The sequence below is a fragment of the Lepisma saccharinum genome, chromosome 8 (genome assembly GCF_977018435.1).
Source record: "Lepisma saccharinum chromosome 8, izLepSacc3.1, whole genome shotgun sequence".
NCBI classification, from domain to species: domain Eukaryota; kingdom Metazoa; phylum Arthropoda; class Insecta; order Zygentoma; family Lepismatidae; genus Lepisma; species Lepisma saccharinum.
This window is the reverse complement of record NC_139236.1, coordinates 78717048-78744282: the sequence shown is the minus strand read 5'-3', so window position 1 is coordinate 78744282 and position 27235 is coordinate 78717048. Positions and strand designations below refer to the sequence as shown.

Genomic DNA, 27235 nt, shown 5'->3' with positions numbered 1-27235 from the left:
ACATGTTGGAAACTGATTAATTCTATGAAGAACAGGTGTCAAGCAGCAATTAAAGCCAAATGATACGCATCAAAGTATTAGAACTGTCAGTCAATTTGCTCTTAATATACTTTTTTCTTTTATATTATTAAGTGTACGAATAGAAAAGTTGTACAAAAAAATGGCATGTTTCTCTTTCAGTTTCATTTAATTTATTATTGTCATTGGTTATACAGAATTTTGGTAAGATTTTATGTTCCTAATGATATTAGTTATTAAATTGTAAAGAAACAATTTCAAAAGAGTGTATTTCCTTTCAGATATCAAAGCATTTTCTTTGAAAATCCATGTGTACGAATAAGAATGTTACATACTGTATTACTTTCACATATGAGGGGAGATGAACTGATGATTGCTTTTTACGGGTGGTATATTATATTGCTTTAAAGTTGGTTTTACAAAAGGTTAACTTTAAATATATGATATATCAAAAAACAGCAAAAACAAAAGAGAACCACGCTTTACGCGGCCACACGCAGACCCTATTCCATGTGTGGTGTTCCGTATAGTAACAGATATCCCCTGAGATATCTGTTAAGCAACAGACGAACTTTAGCCTAACTTTAATAATCGGTAACTAGAGGAGGGCTTAATAGGCTTATGATTCACTAAAATGATAGAAGGTCAGACACCTTTAAACGACATATTTATTCATGGAAAAGAACATCACTTGTGGCATAGCTACCACCAAACATGAGCACTTCACTGTACAAGACAAAAAAAAAGATATACAAAAGATTTTGTACTTACATATCAGCCATTTTCATACTAGATCAATCAAACCTGGGGCTTTACCCACACTTTTTCACTCTTTATCGCCACATCCCGACACATGGACAAATTTGTAATACACCACACTAAAAAATTATGATTATGTGCTTTCTTGGTGTAACAAAGGCTTTGGGGGGTGATAAATGAATTTTCCTGGCTTTTCTGGGAAGGATGGCTAAGGACAACTTGGATATTCACTGATATCCTCTGGATGCTTCTATGGCGTCAGTCCTGCCGACCATGTGGTTTGGATTTCCACATGGGATGATGGACACAAAACTCGCTATTTTGCTGAATTTTCACTGGGATCCTTAAATGCACTTGTGGACACAATATCCCACTTGGTCACACACACTTAGGCCTGTGTTTCCTGTAACAGGACCTTAGATCCCTTTTCCCTTCATGTATCCTTTGTTGCTGGCACATGTGGCCATTCACACACTGAATTTCACCAGCAACTTCCAAGCTGACCTGCTCTCAGGTGGGTCTGTAATACAAGTGAGCTTGACTAGCAAACTCAGAACACAATAGGCCATCTGAAAAGTCCCCTCTGTGACGTCACAGCCTTGGCGGCTTCTCATTGGCCAGCTGGAGTCTTTTGAGATCTTTCCTTGTCTTTGGGAGAGTTGCCACTTTCTCCCGCCAGATGGCAGAGTTATCAATTGCTTAAGAAGCATAAACAAAAGTGTTATTTCAGCTTTTCTGGCTTAGTTATGCCAGATAATTGCAAATGAGTTTAATTTTAATAAATTAGGCATTATTTTACCTGTGGGTGAGTGTTATCTCTGATTTTCAGTAAGGAATAAAAGATTTAGTAAACATGTGATTTGGAGCACATGGTTTTTGTTCTCCAAAATGGCTACTGTTAGCCTAACAATGGTTGGTTCTTTATAAATAAAGCATTTCTACCCCTCCCATGAGTGACAACTGGTTATTAAACATGAACCATGATCCTAATTGGGGTTGGGGGGTATAAATTTCTGGGAGAATAGCTCTCACAAGCTTTCCCTGATGCCAACCTAATGGCCCTTGTACTTAGGTTGGCTTGTGGTTATTTGTGTGTGGGCATGTATGCCCAATGCTGATTGGTCATACATATCCCGGCCCCTCGGGAAAAAGAAAAAGGATTCGAGAAGCGATTCGTTTTTCTTTACCCTCACTAACCTTATACACTATTATGCAAACACACACAAAAATAAACATTCACGGCTATATAAAATTAAATTACACATATGTTGTTAAAAGAAACACTTGAAATGATGTGGCATGTTGACATTAACATACTCCTGTAATAGACATGTTGAAAATTACCATACTTGACATATACATCTACATTGATGTACTCTTGGAAATATACATATTAAAAATATTTGTAATATATTGCGGACAGAGTTTCTGCCTCCTATTCCATTCCTATTAAAGTTCTTGGGTGTCTTGAGTCCTGACTACCCATTATGATAAAGAATTTATATAGATGTACATACATATATATATAAGATACTTCGGTCACCGTATGTAATTTGTAACACTGTTTGTTCTCTTTGCCTTGCAGGGGATGGATTAATCTACCCTTTCAGCACTTAGTCCCAAAGGGACACATTTATAAAAAGAAGCCCTTGAACACTGTACTTAAGTCTGCATACACACATTAAACTTTCTTTATACGTAGGTTCGGATATCACTTGTCTATGCGCACTATGGGTATGTCCTGGTTTTCATGGTTGTTACTTTCCGCTCGGTAATCTAGGGGGGTGACAACCACTATTCGGATACTCCCCATGCTTCCTGTGCCTCAGTGGGCATGGTGGATGGTTCCCAACATCTTGCTTGCGATGTATCGCTCTTCACCCCTAAGCCTGTGTGTTTTGGGATGGTGGCACACTTGTGATGGGTCACTGCACACTATCACTTGCCCCATTACTTACACAATCTGGCTGTGTTGGTGGTGAATTCCCATGTTTGGCTTTGGCTGTACTTTGGTTGTGTCGACATTTACCTTTGGCCTACTCAAACATGGTGGTAGTGGAGATGTGTACTAATTTTGTTTTGGCATTTTTTAGCTCTGAGATACATTTCTTACCCTACCCTCAAATAGGACAACATAAATGCAAGATACTCTAAATATAGGATATATTAGAACATTGACAGTATATAAAATGCACAAAAATGAAATATAGGTCCCATATACTATTTACAATGGTTGTTCTGTATTCAGACAGAGCTGAACCCCATCCACAACTTTGCTTAGCATTTTTGAGGCACTTTGGATGCTAAATCGGGATGTAATAGTTTGAGCTTGTCGATGTACAGGTTGTATGCTTTGGGACTACATCTCCATAGCTTCATGTTATTTACATGTTGGTTACTTATATTTCTCCCATTGACACAATGTATAACATTAAAAATATTACATGTTACTTGACTAATAGAAATTATTAATGGGTACTGCACTGTTACAATTATCCCTAACCAGTTCCTTTTCTATGGACTCATAGTCGTCTAAGTTAAGGAATGATACATTTACTAATCTGGGGGGTTTTACTTCACCTTCGCCACCATCACCCCCTACGAGAGCAGCGTTGGCTAGTTTCCCGTCGGTGGGGTGTATGGCATTATGGCATCTAAATCCTCCCATTGTTGAGGTGACTGACGTTTGTTGGTCTCTGGCTGTTGCTGGGTAAACCACTGTACCTCATCTAACGCCTTGAGAATCACGTCCATGCCCCTGGGGCTGAGGTGAACCAGGTCAGGCCTTTTGTAACTGCCATACCCCATGGTTTCCTCAAATAAGGACATATTTAATTCTTGACCCTGGTGAGTAAACTTGGAAGAAACATCAAGCACTCTTATATTACCTTTGTTCTCCAGTGAGGTAATTTTACCTAGGAGAGAATCATACCCTGCCCAGAACTTAGCTCTATTTTCCTTAGCTAGTCTGGGAATTGGTGGAGGTGTCAGAATGATTATCTTCTTGGCACCTTTCCTCTTAAGAACCCCTACTATGCACTCGAGGTTCCGCAGCACTCGGTCGCTGTCTTCCCCTCGGAGCATGTCATTTGTTGCAATCATCAACACTACTTTATCGTGCACACTTTTAGTACGACGGAGTTCACTGAGCAGCTGGCTAGAGGATTGTCCCGACTTACATAGCCCTACATGGTATCTACCGTCATAGTCCCTTTGGACTGGGTAACCAAACTTCTTTTGAGCTAGCCTAGAGAACATTGAATCTCCAATGGCTTGATGAGCCTTAATGATTGGATGATGATTACACTGGGCTGAACATGGTGGGCTTAATCTAGGTTCGGCATCGCCCCTCCCCACTTCAGGACGTTGCCTATCTAGTTTCCCTGACTGTGGCTTTCGGAATGCACCTCAGCTATATGCTCTGTGGACCCGAGAGGTCTTAACGAACTCCTACCCTGGGGTTCTATACCCCTTCTTGGTCCTTTACCTTTTTTCCCGCTGATGGGTTCCTTAAACCTATTCTTATCCCTACGCCTATACTGGTTACTGTATGCTTTATCGGGATCTAATGGACCACTGGTGTCATCCTTCCCACGACTCACGTACGTCTGGTTGACGTGAGGGGTGGTTCTCCCATATGGAAGTCGTGCATGCCTTGTGCTATCCCTCTCAGGGTTTTGTGGTGCCTGTACACTTTCATACCTGAGTATGGAATTGGCCACTGCCTGTAAAGAGGTAAAGGGGGCTAGAACCAGCTGATCCCTTAAGCTACGTGGCAGCTGTTGGATGACATGCGTAAAAATCTGGTGGTCTGCAATTTCTGGTAAGGCCAGTCTAAACATCTTCACCTGTTTCCAAAAATATTTATGCATTGATCTATGTAGGTTAGGGTTATATTTGCCATTAAGGGCTTTCGATAATGAGGAAGCCCTCCACCCATCACCTTGAAAGTACTTCAGGAACTGTTTCCTAAAGTTCACGTACGATCGGAACTTGTGTTCGTTCCTTTCGAACCACTGGCGTGCCTCGTCCCGCAGACTATACGACACTATTTTAAGGGCATCTTCCAGATCTATTTCTAGAAGATCAAGATCCCTCTCAAATTCTTGTAGGAAATCAGAGGCCAGATTATTTCCCTGACCGCTAAACGTGGGCATTTGTTTTAGGTCTGAGAACCTAACCCTGGGTGCACTTTCACGCCTTCTTCGGTTTTTCCTTTTCCGTTGGCTTCGGAATTCTGTGTCCGAACCTCCGGATGAGGATTCCGAGAAGTTATGTGAAACATGGTACCTTTGGGGGGAGGAATACCCACTACTATGATCTGACATTGGACCTCTGCTAGTGACTTCGGGAATTTTGTGCAAGTGGTTGGTGGTTCCGACGGCAGACTCTTTACTTGGGTGAGGACTTGGCTTGGTGCATGGGTTTACCGGAGCAGGTGATTTAGTAATGTACCTCTCCAACCCCTCTAGGCACGCCAAAATTTTCGTGAGGGCTGCACTATCTTTAGCCTGTTCGGTTGCCTGACCCTCCTCACTATTGGCTGATAGCGGAAGGGTGGGCTGCGGAACACTCTGACCCTCGGAGATGATATTGTGCGAACTAGGTTCTTCAACCATACAGTTCTGCATCTCCCTCCTCAATCGCTCAAGAATTCTATCTTCTATGGCGATGGCACTATCACTGCGGGCAATTTCCCTGCAAGTGTTCTCCAGAGCATCTAACCTGCCTAGGAGTTGTGCTACGGTGGTCTGGTTGTCTTTGCCATTTACCCCTTGCACTATTTCCCTCAATTCACTAACTTGTTCAGATAGCTGGACATAGTCCCTATTGACCTGTTTTTCCAGCTCGTTACATCTGATTTCTACGTTACTGATCCTGTCGGTATTTGATGATACCGACCGAACCAATGCTTCGGACGTTTTTGTCGTTACGTTGTGGATGGAGTCCAGTCTGGCCTGGAACTCCATACGAACAGCCTCCAGTTTCCTATGCATCTCTGCTGATGCCTGAATGATCTCCCTTCCCTGACTGTCAAGCTTTTGTCCCTGACTATCAATTTTTTGCCCTTGTCTATCAAGCTTTTGTCCCTGACTATCAAGCTTTTGTCCCTGACTATCAAGCTTTTGCCCTTGGTCTTTGAGCATGGCAATAATTAAGGCTAGTTGGGAGTCTCCACTACCACTGGGGGATGACATATGGCCGGCTGGCCGTTCCAGTGACTTTGACCTTGTATCCATTGTAGTGAATCTGCTACCTCTGAGTCTCATAATCTCGTATGAGGGGAGATGAACTGATGATTGCTTTTTACGGGTGGTATATTATATTGCTTTAAAGTTGGTTTTACAAAAGGTTAACTTTAAATATATGATATATCAAAAAACAGCAAAAACAAAAGAGAACCACGCTTTACGCGGCCACACGCAGACCCTATTCCATGTGTGGTGTTCCGTATAGTAACAGATATCCCCTGAGATATCTGTTAAGCAACAGACGAACTTTAGCCTAACTTTAATAATCGGTAACTAGAGGAGGGCTTAATAGGCTTATGATTCACTAAAATGATAGAAGGTCAGACACCTTTAAACGACATATTTATTCATGGAAAAGAACATCACTTGTGGCATAGCTACCACCAAACATGAGCACTTCACTGTACAAGACACAAAAAAAAAGATATACAAAAGATTTTGTACTTACATATCAGCCATTTTCATACTAGATCAATCAAACCTGGGGCTTTACCCACACTTTTTCACTCTTTATCGCCACATCCCGACACATGGACAAATTTGTAATACACCACACTAAAAAATTATGATTATGTGCTTTCTTGGTGTAACAAAGGCTTTGGGGGGTGATAAATGAATTTTCCTGGCTTTTCTGGGAAGGATGGCTAAGGACAACTTGGATATTCACTGATATCCTCTGGATGCTTCTATGGCGTCAGTCCTGCCGACCATGTGGTTTGGATTTCCACATGGGATGATGGACACAAAACTCGCTATTTTGCTGAATTTTCACTGGGATCCTTAAATGCACTTGTGGACACAATATCCCACTTGGTCACACACACTTAGGCCTGTGTTTCCTGTAACAGGACCTTAGATCCCTTTTCCCTTCATGTATCCTTTGTTGCTGGCACATGTGGCCATTCACACACTGAATTTCACCAGCAACTTCCAAGCTGACCTGCTCTCAGGTGGGTCTGTAATACAAGTGAGCTTGACTAGCAAGCTCAGAACACAATAGGCCATCTGAAAAGTCCCCTCTGTGACGTCACAGCCTTGGCGGCTTCTCATTGGCCAGCTGGAGTCTTTTGAGATCTTTCCTTGTCTTTGGGAGAGTTGCCACTTTCTCCCGCCAGATTGCAGAGTTATCAATTGCTTAAGAAGCATAAACAAAAGTGTTATTTCAGCTTTTCTGGCTTAGTTATGCCAGATAATTGCAAATGAGTTTAATTTTAATAAATTAGGCATTATTTTACCTGTGGGTGAGTGTTATCTCTGATTTTCAGTAAGGAATAAAAGATTTAGTAAACATGTGATTTGGAGCACATGGTTTTTGTTCTCCAAAATGGCTACTGTTAGCCTAACAATGGTTGGTTCTTTATAAATAAAGCATTTCTACCCCTCCCATGAGTGACAACTGGTTATTAAACATGAACCATGATCCTAATTGGGGTTGGGGGGTATAAATTTCTGGGAGAATAGCTCTCACAAGCTTTCCCTGATGCCAACCTAATGGCCCTTGTACTTAGGTTGGCTTGTGGTTATTTGTGTGTGGGCATGTATGCCCAATGCTGATTGGTCATACACACAAAAGGGAATATGCTTGTTTTTGCAGAATGTGAAATCCAGTGAGAATATTAATGTCTTATATTAATTAAAACTTTAGGAAAAAGCAAGTAAGCACAATATGTCTGTGCTATTGGTATGTAGTGAATATGTGTTGTATATAATAGGCACATGTATAATGAAGAAATGATCGCCCAGCATGTGAAACTTTGTCCCAATTACGAACATACGTTTTGCGTGAAGTAGAAAATATACATTTTTTTTACATACTGTGATGTAGAATTATTGTAATGTAATTCCTACATATGCTTGAGTGTTCTAAGTTGGGTCCAACCTAGTTACTCAAAGTTTATACAAATAAAATAAATGGCTCAACTTAATATGAAGCAAATTTCTTCAAAAGGTTTGATTCCTGATGGAGGCACATAGTCGTTCAGATCCAACTTTAAACTTTAGATCCAGTCTTAGCCTTACTGCACATAAAGTAGACTTAAAACACCAAATAAATAAATCAAAAAATTTCTCCAAATTTAATAGTTTCTCGAATTACAAATTAAGTTAAGAATTAATTTCTCAAAACTTGATAATTCACTCAATTCTCAATTCCAATCTTAGAAATGCTTTCTTCCTCCTCATGTAGTGCTACATGAACAACTTGTCCTTAGCACCTTACGTATGAATTTTTAACTCAGTAAAGAGCGAATGGACATTGCCAGAAATTTTTTAGGTGGTGTAAGACCATTGATAACTTGGATAGCAGAAATATAATAATTATCGTGGATGTAATTATTACTATACAATAATACCTATTATAAACTAATAAAAATAAAATAAATTTCATTCCAAATTCATTATTATTATATCTTAGCGGAGAGACTTCTTCTTTATCATTCAGCAAAACCATTTTTCATTTTCTTTCACATTTCATATGGTTAGCATACTTAAATGCATAGTTCTTTTACTTTGTTATTAACTTTTACACGCCAGAGTGGCTTGACTCCGATATGTCTGCTCACATGTATTTTCCATATACATCGTCAATGTAAAAGTTTGGATGAAACCGAATTCGGGCCCTTGACCGACTGTACAGTGGGATCCATGAGTATTACCATGCAAATTGTCCATCACCATGTTCGTGCACTTTATTTGACCCAATAAGAGCTTCAAAAATGACAAGAAAACTCAAAACAAGATGTTGACAACTTCTGCTCCAGCATATATAAAAATCCATCCCCTCAAAACACATAGGATATAAGAGAAAAATTAATGAAAATAAGCATGGATAATTTGCATGGTAATACTCATGGATCCCACTGTACATACTCCCTCGACAATTATGTTGAAGTCTTTAATTGATAATTTCCATGATTTATGTAATATATAAAATGTTTCAGGGTGCGGAAACCACAAGTAACAGAGTATGGCCCACATAAGAATGGGCATCCTCAAGATTTTTTCCAGGGAGGGGCAAGCAAGGTAATTTTTCCCCGGGGGGGGAAGCGAGGCATATTTATGGCCATAACAGTGTTGACTCCTCAAAAACCACTTCTTCCTGCAACACTCTTTCTAATAATTACTATAAATTACTGTGCCAAACGAAATATTTGTGTTAAATATATGTATAATGTTTATGTTACATCCATTTTCCAGGAGGGGCATACACGCCCATGTACAGTGGGATCCATGAGTATTACCGTGCAAATTGTCCATCACCATGTTCGTGCATTTTATTTGACGCCAATAAAAGCTTCCAGAATTAAAAGAAAACTCAAAATAAGCTGTTGACAACTTCTGCACCAGCATACAGAAAAGTTCATCACTTAAAAACACATAGGATGTAAGAGGAAAACTAATGAAAATAGTCTAGGACAATTTGCACGGTAATACTAATGGATCCCACTGTACGTAAGTAAAAACCTATCTCGGGGTATTTGAGACGCTTTTAATTACCAAAACCAGTTGTATACAAAGTTAAATAACGAGAAAACACGTGCAAATGGTAACGCCATCAAACTTAGCACTCCTAACGTACATAAAACGTCGAAAATTGCTGTCAGTATCAAACCTAATCAAAGGCGCCGACCTGAGATTTCTTAATAGTTAATGTAATTCGAATGGTGAAATTTTAGCGATATTTTACAACACAAAATATTGTTTTTTTGTGACTTACAGGCCTTATGTTGAAGCACCAATTATTATTCTTGAGAGCCGGCTCCTGTAGCGGAGTGGTTAGCACATCGCGCTACGACGCAAGGGGTCCCGGGTTCGAATCCTGGCCTGGGCATGGATGCTTGTGTTGCGTCCATTCATCAATTTCATCATATCACTCATCCCCATCTTTGCAAATTAGCCAAAAGTGACACAAAAAGCGAAGTGAAATAAAGCAAATCAAATGAAATTATTTTTGAGCTAGGGTTACATTTAAAATTTCAGTCCAATATCTAATTATAAGAAACAGCTTTATGTCCTAAATGAATTAATATGTTAAGTATACAGTTATACAAATATGTATAGATATGCAGAATATGAAAATTATAAATGTATGACTTTTTAAAATAATAATAATAATTAATACTCCTAATAATAAAAGTTAATTTGACTGCCCCCCTGAGAAAAAATCCTGCGGGCACCATTGAACCTAATACTCCAAGCATAACAACGTAAAATTATAAAAACACCCCTAACGATAGTTTCACTTTTATTTTGGTTTCGTCGTCATTTCTTTGTCTCGGCGCAATGATATACCCACACACTCCGAACACACCCTATTTTTTCACAAAAGCCTAATTTATGTTGGTTTGGCTTACCTTCCACCCACTCGATGGAAAATTCTAGATAAACCACGGTCTTCGCCAGACAGACCAACCTCCACCCGATCATCCAGGCACATAGGCAAGCTGGGCTCGACCCCCTTCCCACGAAAGCCGAAACCCTATTAAAGTGTAAAACTGATGAAGCTACACTCGCAAAGAACACCCCAGGCCGAGATTCCAACTCGGGACTCCTGACGTCCTAGCGCGCTGTGCTAAACACTCTGCCACGAAGGCCGGCTATGCCTGTATCCGTATCGCGTATCAAGTTTAGATATGCTGAAACAATACAGGCAAGTGTTACAGATACAAGTGTCGACGCAGCTTAATAAATTTACACTTAGGCAATGCAGACCTTAATCATATAATATCTAGCAAGTTGGTAATTTTATTATTTAAAAGAAATATTGGGAAATATAGCATTCGAATGAACAACTTCGTGATCGGCTCGACAAAGGAATTCCGCAGATCCCCGTCTTCCTTTCAAGTTATTCCAACGACCCAGGCGGTACCGGTTTTCTTTCCCTTGGCTTTCCACGGACTGGCTTGTTTGGGAAGAAAGAGGCGACAGTATTGGCTCAGTGTTGCCATATGAATGTAAATTTCTCCATGTGCAGGGAAATTCAGAATTTTAGGTGAAAAGCGAAAAATAGAAATTTAATGAGAAATAACCCAGCATATGTGATTCTATTTGCACACACACACACCATTAAACCATTTTGTTTAATGCAATTTACAGGCAATCCTACCTTACACTATCAAAATTTCATCAAAAGATGCCGGAAATGTGTGAATGCAGTTGGCCACCACTTTGAACAACCCTTATAAGGTAAGTAATCGTTATGCAAATTGTCTGCATACTAAAGATATTGATTGATTTGCTTTTACTTTACTTCGCTATTGTCTAATTTGCGAAGATAGAGAGATGAATGATGACTAAATCTCGGATTTTTAGGATCTAAAAAATGTGCTTTTAGGTTCCTAACAAAAGCTCTAAAAATCCTAAAATAAGTTCGATAAACCCTAAAATAGGTTCTAAAAATCCTAAAATAGGTCCTAAAAATCTTAAGTTAGGCTCGAAAAATCTCAAAGTAGGTTCAAAAAAACAAAATATTTCAAAATTCCTGAAAAATGCTGATCAGGTATAGTCACCGGCAACGAAAATGGGACACCTATATCCTGAAATACGCACTATCTTGCATAACATAATGTGTGTTGCCTAACCCTAAGGCGATGGCAGAACTTACCATTCTTCGCCCTATAGTTAGGCAAAAATCTTTTTTGATGTAATCTACAGTTAAACGCAGCAATTTTGTCTGTGAGGATCATATTATATGCTGAAAATTATCTTACAACAAAAACATAGTCAGTGGTACAGACTTCAATGCTGAAATGTTAGTTTGCAAGGCGTGAATGCCACAGCACCGAAGAGACGCGAAAGTGAGCAGGTAACAGTAGCACCAGACATTTTGCTTTGTTTCGAGCTTTGAGAAATCACCATGGGCTTAGAGGAAGGGAAATCGACAGAGAGTACGTTTCAAACACTTCGTCATTGAATTTTTTCGTGATCAAAGAAAGCAAATGCCTCTGTGCGAGATAAAAATCCGGTAAAACCTTCAAAATATACAGAGCATTCCGTGACATTCGCTACGAGACTTCGCGGCAAGCGGCCCGGTGTCAGCGCTTGTCTTTCCCAGTGAACGGGGTCCGCGACAGTCGCTAGTCTGCTATTAAAATTACAGTTTTCATGTGTACTAACCTTGACTACAGAAGGTGTTGAAAATGATGTCCCTCTGCTGCAACACATTCCTGACATCTCCGAAAGAAATAGGCATTTACACATGCAAGTTCGTCTACTGTAATTCTCCCGATTTCTCGTACAACACTCTCTTTTAACTCACGGATGGTGTGCGGATTGTCTTTGTATACTTTATTTTTTAGATTTCCCAATAAATAAAAATCGCAGGCTGACCCTGTTACTTTAACTTTTTTACGAGGTTTAATATAGTGGTCCTATGTGGAACGGGAACACCAGGAAATTTTGTTGCAAAACGTTGTCGCACTTCTCCACAATTCCTCTTTCCGAAGTAACACTCGACAAGATAAATCCTTTGTTGTAATGTAAACTTTTGTGGTGCCATATTAAGCCACAATCTTCAATACACGGACACGACACAACACAACTTCCGAGGGAGGACTATACTGGCGTCAGTCTGCAACGTCAACAGAAAGGGAAAGAGAGCGAAGGCAGGGAGAGCGAAAAAAACAGACTGTAGCGTGCGACTGTCGCGAACTCGTTCACCGGGAAAGACAAGCGCTGACGCCGGGTCGCTTGCCGCCGAGTCTCGTAGCGAATGTCACGGAATGCTCTGTATATAAAAACCCAAAAAAAGGCTTTATTAGGCGCATAAACCTAAAATAGGTTCTAACTAGCAAAATATTTTTTTTAGGTACTATACAACCTCATTTGTTGCGTTTTTGTAACGAAACGCTGACGTAACTTATATTTCTTACATACCTATGAAGGAAAAAATAGGTGAAAACCTAAAATCCGAGGTCTAGTGATGAAATGATGAAAATTGATGGACACTCACAAACATCCATGCCCAGGCCGGGATTCGAATCCGGAACCCCTGGCGTAGTAGCACGATGCTAACAACTCCGCCGGCACATACTAAAGATATGTGTGTAAAAATAAGCGGGACGTTACAGATCGACACTGCCGGCATCTACGCCATGCCTCGCCGTCTGCAGTCATGCGCTATCTCGGCACAGAGCCAAACTGAACGCATTGCATATAATTCTAATAACCTTGGTTTTGTTCTGAGTTAGGTGGTGGAGTAGCTGAACGGTCAGAACCTCGTTCAGCAGAAAATTATTTCGTCACGTAATTAGCGGGAATAGCCCTTCCCACCAAAATTAACTATGATTAAAGGAACAATTATTATCAAACTTTTAAAACTATTGCAAATAGCACGGCTAGCATAAACCTAACGGTGTTGCGAGTACATATATTGCAGCCCAAGGCTCTGCACATCCTGGTTATTAACCGCGGCGATAGTCGAGTGGTTCTCAAGCTTCGTGAATTTTTTTAAAAAAAAAAAAGTCGTGGGGAGGCCGAATATCAATGCCATTTCTTCCTTTTATAAAATTCGACGCAATTGTTACATTTGTCCAAGGAAATGCAAGAAAAAACGTTATAATTTCGTTTTCTTCTAAGTTGATATTGCATTTTGCGTGTTTCCCTTTATCACAGGAAAACTTCTAACAGAATCAGAAATTAGCGAGGTAAAGAAGGAACTGCACAAATTTGTGTTCTCTGCTGGTGCCACTGGTTTACATTATTTTAGTATTGTTGAAAAGGACTCCATTTACACATTTTCTAATGCCGGGACACTAACTGCTGCTATATTATTCACAAGCTTCATGCAAAAATGTATCTTAATGTAGTGTGTCCCAGCGACGTGAATTCTGGGTGCGCACTGCGTACCCACAACAAAGTCACAAAATTAGATATTTTTTTCAGCCTTTGCGGAGCATTCTCGTCCCGAGAATACTCCCGCTGGTTCCATTTTCCTCGTGCAAATGCGGCTAATTTCCTGGTGTACTCAGCCAGTTCCTTATATGCCTTCGGTACTGCCCGCAATGGTCACAAGTCAAAGGATACTCAAGACTTTATCAGAGTTTTAAAGGTTGCCAGTAGTAGGCAGATTTACAGTGCGTTCGTTTTGGGTCTGGGCCGAGATAGCGCGTGAACAACTTTCAGTAGCTCTTATAGCACACGTTAGTAGTCGTTATGCAATACAAATAAAATTGTCTGCATGCTAAACATATGTGCGTAAATGTCGGCATCTGCGCGATGTCACGCGCTACCTCAGGCCAGTCAAAACGAACGCACTGTACTATCTCTAATGCTGAATAGAATACAGGGCACTAAAATAAAGACAAAAGGCGTAAAAATCTTCAGGGGAAATTTTCTTTCTCACACCAGGTTATTTTAGATTCGAGTTCTGACTTGTGTATTCATTTGTGTTCGTTCTTTCCTCAATTTTATCACATCATGCATCCTCATACTCACTATTACAGGCCATAGAACCAGAAGAACATTAAAAAAGTTCACACATAGAGCGACCACAAAGAAAATAACCTTCAGCCAGAAGTCTCCGCGCACATTCCACTGCAGCTACACATTTTGCGGAGCAGCAGTGGTTTAGCCGGTAGGGCGTCTGACTTTCGGGGTGGGTGATAAAAGGTCGGAATTTTTCCGTTATTGTCCCCCCATAAAGATGCTCTGCGGCTCACCCAGTCTCAATTAAATGGGTACCTGGACAACCATAGGGGTACAGGCTGCTGGAGCGTGGTACTGATCACAATCTTCAAAATTGCCGAGATCGAATAATGCGTGCCCCCCCCCCCCCAAATGGCATGCTGCAAAGTGCACAAGGAACTTTAGTGAGAAAACGAGATGTTCCACCTAAATTGTATGCAGTGATGAATAATATTGCCCACATTCTATATTACGATGTTTTTCGCAACACTGCAGTATTTAAAAATTATATACGCAAATCAATAACGTAGGGTTCGATCGTGTGTGGAGTGTTTCCTGTTTATCATTTGGGTCAGCAGCACATAATCACTAGTTACAGACATTTTCACAAAATGTCTTATCTACTGGCAACACTTGAACGTTCCACCAGAGCATTTCTGCAATGTTTATCTTCCCTCGCTTTGTCGTGTAGTCACGTGCGTGGGATTTCTACATGGTCCATTTATACGGTTTATAGACGTTCAGTTGTCACTAATGCAGTTATGGGTAGTTAATGACATTGCTAAAATGCTGAGAGGAGATTTTTTCTGCTTATGTTTTCGGAAAGAAAGTTGGAAATAATCCGTAAAGGTAAGCGTGAATAGGAGAAATGATCTGCTTTAGACAGGAATTACTAGAGTCGTAGTAAACTTCCATAGAAGTTGCCAGCAACATATAAACCTAGTTGTCTTTGTATTTCTTCTCAACCGAAGATTTTATTCCTCAAAATGCAGTTCGAAATTATGATTACTTCTTATATTATATTCCTTGTTTGATTTGCTTCGGGACTAGACCTACAGTTTGGAGTGGAATCCAAACCACTGCGCAACGTGTCTGCACCGGGAATCGAACACGGAACCTCTCGATTACAAGGCGACGACGCATTAACTTCCTGTGTGTTGAGATAATTTAATTATTGCTTAAACATAAATTATAGCTGCGTTAGTTAAATAGTTGGTCAGGTTCGACCTTCACTACACTCTATAAACAGAAAAAGAGTTTTAAACTGCCCTATTATATTGCCTCCCTCCATAATGGATTCCGAGTTCAATTTGTATGAGGTGCACATTTGAGTGATTCGAGTTTAGTCGCGGTTAGCTGTGGTACGCATCAAGCGAGCTAAAAATAAAATATAGTTCCATTAATTTGTAGTTTACAAAAATGGACAAAGAATATGGTACAGAAAAAATGGCTATCAACACTTAACAACAGATGTTGGCAACAAGAACACTAGTTTAACTTTATTTTTGTTAATAACCTTTTGTTAACATTTGGGCTGTATGACCTCGGCTGGCTGTAAGATGTCAAGTGTGGCGGAAGTTGTACTCTCTCGAAATTTCATTCCAGACGTAGTTCTTTTGGTTTTTGTCTTTAAGTTGTGGACAAGTTTGGTCCCAAAGGACAGGCTTCTCGCGGAACAATTCAACTAAGTTCAGCACTTGATCCTTTGACCACTCCATCACACTCACAAGATTTTCCAGGATAAATAAATTACAAAACAAAACACACCTCGCACGAAACTATGTTCTCGCACTCGCTGGCTGTCACTGACGGGCGATCATGTGATGTTGCTAACATCAAAAATGCTCTGTTAACATGTGTTGGTAACAAAAGTTGCTAACATTCTTTGATAATTACAGACTTCTTGTGGATAACAAAATTTATGTTAGCAACACGGGAAATCTGTTGCTAACATGAGATGCTGATAAATTCACAAGCGTTTTTCGAAATATTACCACCGGTTTAAGAGAACTTTAGGATTGCATTTGACACTACATGCGATTTGGGAAGCATCTCCCCAAGCATAATATGTGTTACATGTGTTGCATACCCTGCGGAAGCCCACCTTCGTGGCGGAGTGCTTAGCAAATCGCGCTAAGACGCCAATGATCCCGGGTTCGAATCCCGACCTGGGTGTTTTCTTCATCAATTTCACCATCACTCATCCTCGCGATTAACCATAAGTGGCCGAAATGCGCAGTACAATAAGCCAAATCACTCAATTGTTTTTGGTGGGAGGATTATGACAAATTCTGAAGTTATTTTAAAATATGAGGCAATTGCAGTAACGTGTCAAATAGGTATAACGAAAACCTATAGCTTTCCTTTTGCTCGGGATCCAATCAGCTGTGTATTAACGAATGAATCATGCTTCCTGGAAACACATTTCCCCTCAGGCTACGCTCCAGCAAGTAGCCAAGGTGAAGCAGGAAAGAACTTAATCATAAGAACTACACCTCAATATACTGACAACCATTTGCTTCTCCACATTGCATCATAAACCTAGAAAGACTTCACGATGGGCCAATATATGTCGAACAAGGCTTGTTGCGATTATTTTTAACAAGACAGGGACAGTAATAGATCCGCAGGAGGGCGTTAAAGAGTGTGTAACACGAAGATTGTACAGAGAATTCCCTGACATTCGCTACGCGACTCGGCGGCATGCGGCTCGGCGTAAAAAAAAGGTAAAGTGCCTCCCTGTGCTTAGCACCATGCCATGAAGGCGTATAGGGGGTGTGGGGGTAACGCCCCACACTTTCTTGATCCGGTCGTCAGTGGGGGTTATGTGATCAGCATCAAGCCCCTGACCGCCTTTACCTTACCCCCCAGGTACCCATGTCATTCGACGCTGGGTGGGCGCCGGGGCCGCTTCCAACGTTAGAAAGATTCACGGATTTGAACCGGCCGGGGATCGAACCTGGGACCTTTAGCATGGTAGTCAGACGCGTTACCGACTGAGCCACCGCGGCCAGCGCTGGTCTTTTCAAGTGTTACTTCGGAAAGAGAAATTGTGGAGAAGTGCGACGAAGTTTTGCAACGAAATTTCCTGATGTTCCCGTTCCACATAGGACCACTATATTCAACCTCGTAAAACGTTTAGAGTAACAGGGTCAGTTCCGAATAAAAGTGGAAAGAAAAATGGGGAAATTTAAAGAAGTAAAGTATACAAAGACAATCCGCACACCATCCGTAAGTTAAGAGAGAGTATTGTACGAGAAATCGGGAGAATTACAGTAGACGAACTTGCACGTGTAAATGCAAATTTCCTTCGGAGATGCCAGGAATGTGTTGCAGCAGAGCGACATCATTTTCGACACCTTCTGTAGTCAAGGTTAGTACACAATATGAAAACTGTAATTTTAATAGCCGACTCTAGCGTTTGTCGCGGACCCCGTTCACCGGGAAAGACAAGCGCTGATGCCGGGCCGCTTGCCGCCGAGTCTCGTAGCGAATGTCACGGAATGCTCATTTAGTCGAGCAAATACAGTGTAGTTGAAGACGTAATTCGAGCGCCAGTTCATCATCTTCGACATAGCTCGAGGGTAAGCCGACCGGACGCGTATCTGGTTTCGAGGCCGCACCTGTTTTTCTGAGACGCGCTGTCCTCACTTTGACCTGCAGTGTTTACACATCCAACACGAACTGCGACGACGTTTCACTCTCAAGGTATCCACACTGCATAAAAAAAATAGCAAAACACACTAACACAACCTAGCGAACATAACAGCAACCTCACGTTATGAATCTCTAAAGAAACTGATAGGCAACATCTCATTTACTCCACGTGGACTTGACAAGTACTGTACGTTCCTAAAACGGACGCTATTGGTGGGAAAGGATTGAAGGGAGAATGTACTGGGCTCCACGTGGACTCGACATATGGTTGTCAGGAGGAAAACTGATCTCTCGAAACTTTCCTTGAAGTGGCGTTCGAATCAGGACTTCACCTTTTCAACAATTTTGTCTGTTTCTCTACATAAACGGTGCCTGGGGCCAAAGGGAACCCCCCGGGGGGGTGAAAAGCTGACCCCACGTACGTAAGAAAGAAGCAATGGGGCCGACCATAACCTAGCATCCTGTAACCGTATTATTTCCTTCTTAATGAATGTTCTACGTTTGAAGTAATGAATTTCTTGTAATTGTGTTTTCATTAGTATAACATCAAAGGAATAGAGCTTGCTATTCGTCCCGTTATTCTGAGCCCGTAGCAGAGTTAATAGCGCATCCCGCTGCGACGCCAGAGGTCCCGAGTTCGAATCCCGACCCGGCCATGTGTGTTCTTTGCGAGTGTCCCTTCATCAATTTCATCATAACTCATCCTCATCTTTGCGTTTAGGGCAAAAAGCGAAGCAAAATAAACCAAATCAATCAATAAAAAAAACTTCATCGGCGTTGTATCCATTGGGATTTCAGTCAATTCGACGGACAACACTATGCCATAAGATCGGTGCGTGGTCCTTTCTCAGTTGTAGGAAAATGTCCTTAACAGATGCATCGCTGTTGATTCGCAAGAATAAGTGATCGACTCCGGATCTCACCTTTGAAGGTCCAAGATTCAAATCCCCATTTGCGTTTGTCGTTTCACTAATTTTAGCGATTCACAAATCCCAAATCATATTTCCGTGTGTTTGTGTAATTCGAAGTAATTATCTACCCTCACGTAAGGTAAAGGTAAAGTTCCCCGTGCAAATATTCCATGGGGGTAGAACGCCACACATTCTCGATCTCTGCCACCTTGGAGGTGACGTAATCAGCACCACGCTCCGGCCGCTTCTACCCCCTAGATACCCATCGATTTGAGGGTATGTGAGCTCCCACAGCCGCATTATGCGGGACAAAGCCGAAAAATATAGTAATAGATCACCCACCCCGTGTTTCCCGCGTGGCAGTCGGACGCCCTACCGACAAAACGAACGGGGCTCGCTTATCTACCCCCACTCTTCGCTTTTTTCCAACTTATTTACATCCACCCAGAAATAAGTGGCTTTCACAGTGCTTTAGAAAATGCAAAGTGTACCTGAAACCTAACTCACGAGATGGAAGTTATTGTTAGCCATTAGCAACGAAGTGATAATGGAAGTATCTGGGTTTCAGGTCTACTGGTTGATACCATTCCACAACGGGTGAAACGAACAAAGGGGGTAGATTTCGTTACTGCTGAAAACTTCCGTATTTTCAGTTAAAATTCAATCTCTTCTCAAGGATAGAAGTGTTATCTGGAAACACTTTGAAAAGAAAGCGACTCTGCAGTTGCAAGTTTACGACAAAAACAATTATGTAAACATTTGCGAATTCGCCGACCTTCTCATTTATATCAGGTTTCTAGCCGATAACTTTATAAGATAATTTTTAAAGCAACGCAGATAAACCGCGCACGACTATCATTCATAGTTACCTAGTAAAACGATTTGATTATTTTTTCGCGCATATCATTATAAAATACTATTTATATCATCACTCATCCTCGCGATTAGCCAAAAGTGACAGAAAAGCGAAGTAAAATAAAACAAAAAAACTCACTGGGCGTTACTTTACGTTGTGCCTGCACGTGTCGGTCGGACTGGGCTGTTTTCTCCATACCGCATCGCCAAGGTCTGTTGATAGCGCAAGTGCGATGTATGTTTGCTCGTAAACTGAATGGGCTCGTGTCGCATGCCGTTTCTGCTTATAGAGCATTCCGACATTCGCTACGCGACTCGGCGGCAAGTGAATCGGCGGCAGCGATTGTCTTTCCCGGTGAACGGGGTCAGCGACAGTCGCACGCTACCGGCTACAGTCTGTTTTTTTCTTGACGTTGCAGACTGACGCCAGTATAACCCTCCCTCGGAAGTTGTGTTGTGTCGTGTCCGTGTCTTGAAGATTGTGGCTTAATATGGCACCACAAAAGTTTACATTGCAACAAAGGATTTATCTTGTCGAGTGTTACTTCGGAAAGAGGAATTGTGGAGAAGTGCGACGACGTCTTGCAACAAAATTTCCTCGTGTTCCCGTTCCATATAGGACCACTATACTAAACCTCGCAAAAAAGTTTAAGAGTAACAGGGCCAGTTCTGAATAAAAGTGGAAAGAAAAACTCACGTGTACTTACTGAGGAAAAACTCGATGAGATAGGACAAAGGCTAGAACAGTCTCCTCGGAAATCTATCCGCCGCCTCTCACAAGAAACGGGTGTTTCAAAAACCACAGCATTTAGAGCCGCTAAAATTCTTATATGGTAAAATAATAACGTCACGGGGAAAAGGCGTAAAAATCTAAAAAATTAAAGTATACAAAGACAATCCGCACACCATCAGTGAGTTAAAAGAGAGTATTGTACCAGAAATCGGGAGAATTACAGTAGACGAACTTGCACGTGCAAATGCCAATTTCCTTCGCAGATGCCAGGAATGTGTTGCAGCAGAGGGACATCATTTTCAACACCTTCTGTAGTCAACGTTAGTACACAATATGAAAACTAATTTTAACAGGCGCCTCTAGCGACTGTCGCGGACCCCGTTCACCGGGAAAGACGAGCGCTGCTTGCTGGGTCGCTTGCCGTCGAGTCTCGTAGCGAATGTCAGGGAATGCTATATATATATGAAACTTTTCGAGCAGGCCTCCATGCAGGTATCAACTCTAGGCAAGCCCAGGCACCTACCGACCTGTTGGATGAGATGAGTCAAGGCAAGAGCTTATAAAACCTTTTCCTGCTACCCCAAAAATAGGCGATAGTTAGGCTGAAGAGTTCAACGAACTATAATAACCGATCTCAAACTACGCACTGTTAATACTCTTTCGCATGCCGCTTCGGTCTGAAAACTCTCTTAGGAAGATTTCACACCGACGTGACACGCGACTCCCCACTAAACGAATGCCGCCGGCTTGTGCGGCCTGTCATGCCGCTACGATGTGAAACGTTTCTTTTCATTGGCTCGTTCCCAAGCGACTAGTGTTGCGTGTCGATTCGGTCTGAAATCTCCCTCAAATCTTCATTTTCATAGTCACGATTAGCTCTAGGAGGCAGAAAATTTTCATAGTAACAGTTCTTCTCGCTCTTTGGACGATATGGGTGAATTTTTAGATGAAACTGAAAACATCCACAAAGGATTAGAACCTGAAGAAAATCATCGCGCCTTCAACGCCTACTGTGTAAAGTTTGATTCTTGACACTTGCGTCCAGTGATGGCGATTAGGGGAGGAGGGTCAGTTGTCCCGCACAATGCTAAATCTTATCTCCGTTTTGGAACCCAATCCCTGCCACCTCCTGCGTCACAAAGTTTATAGTTTCGTCCTACGCACTTGTCCCACCTTCAAGCCTATCCAATATTGTTACGAAAATGAGAATGGAAATAGTTAGCCTATTATTGCATAAAATTTAAAACAAATCTCCGGGATCAGAAATTTCCTAAAACCGTGCCCAAAACGAGTGGACGCACGAGGACAACATTTCCAACATCCCCCGTGACAATTAACGTGCTTATTTTGAATGTAATTGTAACTATATTTCTGAGAACTTGAAGTCATTTCGAAGCTAGGGGCTTCCATAGTGAAGATATCGCACGCGATTTGACGGCAGTTGGCGTTCGGCCGGCCGCCAAGCGCGCCGCAGTCAGGCGCACAAAGCGGAAAGAAAGACCCTACTTAGTACGATAGGAACGCCAATTAACTATTTTTCCCCTCGGCAATCACCAGCAAATGCCACATGAAAGAAGACTTTGTTTCGCAATGCAGAATAGGTAAGTACGAATGTTAAAAATGACGAAATAAACGAGTAACAGGTGTTGTGCCCATATCGAACTGGTAATGATTATTTCAACTCTACACTAAAAATCCGGCTCGCAGCCATTCAGCAGGCCAATTTCGAAAAATGTGGTTAGAAGACTTCGAAAGTAGGCTGGAGCATGGTGCTAACCACCCTACTTCTATCACTCGCCAGAATTTGGAATTTATAAAGCCATTTCTACATACAATTTTTGTCATAATACTGGACACACCAGGCACCTGTACATTTAATTTCATACGATAGGATTGTTTACAAAACCGAACGCCTGTTGTTATAGACCCAATACATCTTCACGATAGTTTTCATGAAGTATCCTCCACATAACAATAAAACTAAACAAATTATATCATCACAAGCGAACAGCATAACTATTGTAAATACGCTTTAAGAAAGCATGTGACAAATCGACATCAAAATAGCTACTACGATACACGCTATAGGTAATCAATTTGGTTTTTAATTACTTAATTTCGGGGAATTCTCTTAATACATTAGAATATATTTAGTATTCTTGGTCGCCTTATAAACAATTCTATCAATCAGAAAATTACACAAATATCAACCTAATGTGCGGGTTACATTAAATTGGCGGTCTTTTTTTTAAAGGAAATTACAGCCCCTTGTGTATATAATGATGCAGAAATCTAAAATTTTATTAATATACGTAATCGACATGTCAATTCCTGAAGGCGAGAACACGAAATCAGTATTAAAAACGAAAAACTATATACAGTTCAGCATAGAACAAGTTGTGTAGTAATTGAATCTATCAAGAGCAACTGGTGCTGAAAGCTACAAACAAATGACTTATCAACAGAGGCGGTTTTTTCGGTTCTTAAAACAAACATAATAAAATTAAAGAATGAAATATCAGCTGACTTGACACAAGTAAACATTTAAATAAAAGGAAAGCTGCATGGGACCGGGGACGTGTGGGTTTATGCCGGCGATTATCCCCTCCCACTTGTTCATGTTGTCAGAAGACTCCCAACAAAAGAATGCATCGAGCTGCCACCTGCCGGTTCTTACGCATAATTCACACTTCCCGCAACTTTTCAACCACGAAACAAATTTTCAAGAAAACGCTAGATTGTGATACGTTTACAACTTATATCCTACACGACAATATCTAACTCCATAGTATAACAAAAGAAAGAAAATAAAACAATTATAAACATGTCAAAAGAACATCTCATACCACATCACGGGCCTGTAGTACTTGACAACGTGACCTCTTAAAGTGCATATAAACATTTATTTTACAACTCCCCCCCCCCCCCGGGAATATTATTATTATTCTCTGGCATCATTCATTATACCTTTTACAGGCATATAAATATTCTCTAAAAAAAATGTAACACAACCACGTACGTTGTTCTTTGTTTTCAAATACAATAATTAGAACATCTATTTTGAGAGAATCAAGCATTGGTACAAATTAATTCGCTGTTTGGATGAATAGCGATAAAACAGGCTCACAAAAAGTACATGGGATGAAATAAGACAACATTAATATATCAGCACTCCCTAAAATTCTACAAGGTTTGGTTTCGGTTTGACAATTCTAAAAAATCGCCACAAGATAAAAATATATTTGACTTTGTGGGGTAATGAAAGACTTGAATTATTCATCTAGAATTACGTGTTACAAGAAGGTGTATTTAGGATTAATTATTATCAGACTGGCAGCTAGCACGAAAACGTTGAATTCAATTTCAAATACAGACAATGTAATGTAAACTTCCAACAGCTACATAGCTATTACAAAACCGAAACTTCGTGCTCAAGTACAAATGTAATCATAAAAACATCAATCTAATTACTCTAAAACCAGAGGTTGTATTTTTAGCTTTGCATTCTCACAAGCAGCAATCAACTGCTGATAATGAATGAGTCGGGTTTCATGCGAATCGAGGAATATTTTGTCACAGGTAGAAAATATACTGAAAGTTAGTAACTTTTCAAGAATGAAAGAGAATTAAGGTTCATGGCATTTGTCTGCAAAACGTACAGAAAGACACGATGGTAACAAAAGTTAAAGGAATTTGCGTGGTAGAGTCGGTTAGTTCGATAGCTTTTCCCAATAATGCACAATTCTTTGGGTCTCACGCGACTGAAATCGACCACCTTGAAAGTGGGAGTCAATCGTTTCAAGCTTGTTCAGAACACAACACTAAAAAAAGTGCACATCAACGCGTTTACGGTCATAGTTACGCAACGTTTATCAAAGCAGGAAATGCAATAGAAAAATGGACGTTACTGCAAAGAAATGGTGAAAATAAAATGACGCCTTACCTTGCCCCTACGCTTTTGTTCGTTGGCCGGTCGACCACCCTCTGGTAAGCACAGCGTCTGTCGCATTTACCGCCGCCAGCCACGGACTGGGCCGGGTTCCACCCATCCGCGACCCTGCTGCCTTCACCGATCGAGAGAAGCCGAGCTGGCGGGTCCAGGGGAAGCCGAATCCCGCCGACCCCCGCCAGCCCAGCTAGAACGTCACGACAGGCCAGGCTCCCACGATGGCGGCGAAAGGCCAGACGCCAGCCCAGTCCTCGCCAGACATGCAGCGCAGACATTGAACAACCTTGCTAGCAAACAATAACTAAATTCCAGCCACTACAGCACTCCACGTACATATAAACTAGCTCATAACGTAGCCACAACACCAAGGAACATAATTCTGAACACAAAACCAGGGGGGACGGCGCGCACGGACAATTATAAGCGAGTTTGTCGCAGCGAGAAACCACCACCTCGATGACGGCTAACGTAGCTGCGATAACGGCCAACGTATCAGAGAGGCCGCCATCTTGATGTCGAAGCTGAAAATATCCTTTCTCTGCGTTATATTTAGCTACCGTTACCGAAATATATAACCGGCGAGACGCATGCACCTTTATAAAAACGTATGTGGAAATAAAATGGGCAAATGCAAGCAAAAACACGTATTTCAAAACATATATGCTTACCTTCACCACTCCTCCAAGTCGATCCGTCCTACCACGTGTGACAGGCCACGCGCTGGTGCAATCAATGCGTGACGTCACAAAGAAACATGTTTACGATTGGTCTGTCATTTTCCTCTCTCTCTCTCACCACAGCAGTGGCACGGAGGCAGTGGATTGCGAGGGGGAACAAAAAAAAGTAGCGGACTCGGCGGATATGACGGCGAACGTGTGCATTCCCTTTTGCTTTTGTAGGTTTTGTTATTTTTACGTCGCTTTTCTGCCTTTTTCAAGTAAATCGCGAAGATGATATTTGCTGCTACAAATACGATGAAATACCCTCGGTGGCCGAGTGCGCTGAATTTAGTGCTGAACACGAACTTGCGTTTTCGTACCCATCGACGGTACCCATGTTCGAGTCTTGCCGTGGGTGCAAAAAGTATCACTACCCCATTCTCTTTGCCGTGGACCGATGACAAGAACGTCACCCCTCCCTGAAAGACTAACCAAACCAAGTTCAAAATTAAATAGGCAAAGTATTTGTTTACTATTGAATAACGTGAAGTTAATTAATTTCCGCTTTGCGTTGACAATGACTACGACAATTCATTGATGCGTACTACTACTTCTAATAATAATAAGCATAAACATAATGATTAGTGACTTTACTTTTCAGCATTTTGGGCCTAATAACCTTTTTGGCATTCAATAAATAATCCGTTTAAAAAATCGACAATTTATTTGGTAAGACAGCTGTTTTTATGCCAACGTTAGTGGTTAAGTAGACATAAGCTAGATAAAGAATAAATTCAGTTATATCTCTTTCTAATATAATCGTTTTACCTGTTCAAGCAATGATAACAACACTAATTATTAATTTACCTATTTTATTATTATTATTCACATTAATCGTATTAACTCATTAATTTATACACCTAACTATCTTATCAATATTATTATTAGTTACTACAGGTGAGACACTTGGTTCTAACCCTTCCCGAAATATAGTAATGTAATGGCGTACGCAGACTGAAAGGGCTACGCCAGACCCTGAAATTTTCAGAAAAAAAATGAAAGCAGTAAAGAAGTCGAGAAAACTCAAAGTGGTAAGTGCAATCCCCCCCTTAAAATGACCCCCAGGCCCCGATAATCATTTTTGTCTTTGAATAGATTTTAAAACGAACGTTTTAAGTGGTAATTGTAGCTCGTATCTCATATCTGATGAAAGAAAAATAGGGTACCTCCGAAACTGATTTTCTGCAATGTATTCTGTGATCCAAACATGGGCGTAGTTACAGTCGGGACGCGCTAGCAACCGGCGTAGAACCACCCACTCTGGTAGCGACGCGCTATTGCCGGATTGACCTCCTTCAGAATTTTCGCGAGCTCACAGAAACACGTGTAGGATTAAACATCTGGTTAAACAGTCAACAACGGGACACTTCCATTGTTCTCATTCAGACTCTGTTCATATTTGAAGGAACAACGTTAATATGCGGAGAGCTTTTGGCTGAGTGAAGTGAGTTTTTTTTTAATATTCAGTCCGATTTCTGTATTGAATACTTTTGTGCGTGAGCGGGCGTTCGTGCGAGTGTTTGTAAGAGTTGTTTGGAGAAATTGTACTGCAATGTCGGAAAGAAGAAATAAAGTAATTGGTACACAGGATCCCACTTCCAACTGTAGGTCCATCCCAGATTAGCCGTAGTGTGCATAAAGTGGACTTTAGAACACCAACTCAATCAATCAATCAATTCACACACAATTGATTTGTTCTTGATAAATTCTTCTCCGTAATACAGTAACTCGCTTCTCTGAAATTCTGTTTCAGAGGTAAGTTTTTGTAGGTTCCGCAAAATATAATTTAAAAACGTGTTAACGAAACCAAGTTGTACGTAATTTGTTTATACGTAATTTCCAAGAAATACATACGTTCTGAAGCTTCAACAATGTCACAGAAGAATAAATTCCATGTCGTTACAAATCAAAGGGTGAGTTAGTTTCGTATACAAAAACAATATGCTGGCATAGCTGCGGTCGGTATCGAGTTGCGAAAA

At 41.0% G+C, this 27235-nt stretch overlaps 1 protein-coding gene across 2 annotated transcripts in view; it reads right to left on the bottom strand.

The window, feature by feature from the left end:
• Positions 1 to 25258, bottom strand: part of LOC145991176 (nucleolar transcription factor 1-like) — a 71318-nt gene extending 46060 nt beyond the window's left edge. Inside the window, exon 1 of one of the 2 annotated variants that reach the window (XM_083127023.1) lies at positions 25206 to 25258. The gene's annotated coding sequence lies outside the window, so the exon portion shown is untranslated. Of the gene's footprint in view, positions 1 to 24531; positions 24826 to 25205 lie in introns of those variants that run through there. The other variant, XM_083127024.1, reaches the window with a different exon arrangement.
• Positions 25259 to 27235: the final 1977 nt, after the last annotated feature.